The 407-nt window shown below is 38.1% G+C and overlaps 1 non-coding gene across 1 annotated transcript; it reads left to right on the plus strand.

Moving 5' to 3' along the window:
- Positions 1-302: 302 nt before the first annotated feature.
- On the plus strand, positions 303-407 carry Trnal-caa (transfer RNA leucine (anticodon CAA)). The gene is made up of 2 exons: positions 303-340; positions 362-407. It is a non-coding gene; the product is annotated as a tRNA-Leu (tRNA).

Genomic DNA, 407 nt, shown 5'->3' on the forward strand with positions numbered 1-407 from the left:
TGCATTAAATTATGGTACATTTTAAATTCGCCGTTTTTGTAGCACTATGGCCTTCCATTTGACGCGAGTTATATAACAGAAATGGCTGATGCCAGAGGAAGTTGCCCAACATTTATCAGTCTAATGTAAATAGAAGACCGGTCAAATACAGTTGTCGTTAGTTTATGGAAAATGGACTTATCGTATGCAAAGTATATACATTTTTAATAAAAACATACATTACTCAATGACTATACAAAAGATAGGGCTTTTATATATGGAAACCTTCAACAATTAGTCAGTTTCGTGACGCTTTTGCTTATGTCAGGATGGCCGAGTGGTCTAAGGCGCCAGACTCAAGGTTATTAACCTACAAAGAGTGTTCTGGTCCACGAATGTGGGCGTGGGTTCAAATCCCACTTCTGACA

The sequence above is a fragment of the Sinohyriopsis cumingii genome, chromosome 1, assembly GCF_028554795.1.
Source record: "Sinohyriopsis cumingii isolate HCF-2022 chromosome 1, ASM2855479v2, whole genome shotgun sequence".
In the NCBI taxonomy this organism is placed as follows: Eukaryota; Metazoa; Mollusca; class Bivalvia; order Unionida; family Unionidae; genus Sinohyriopsis; species Sinohyriopsis cumingii.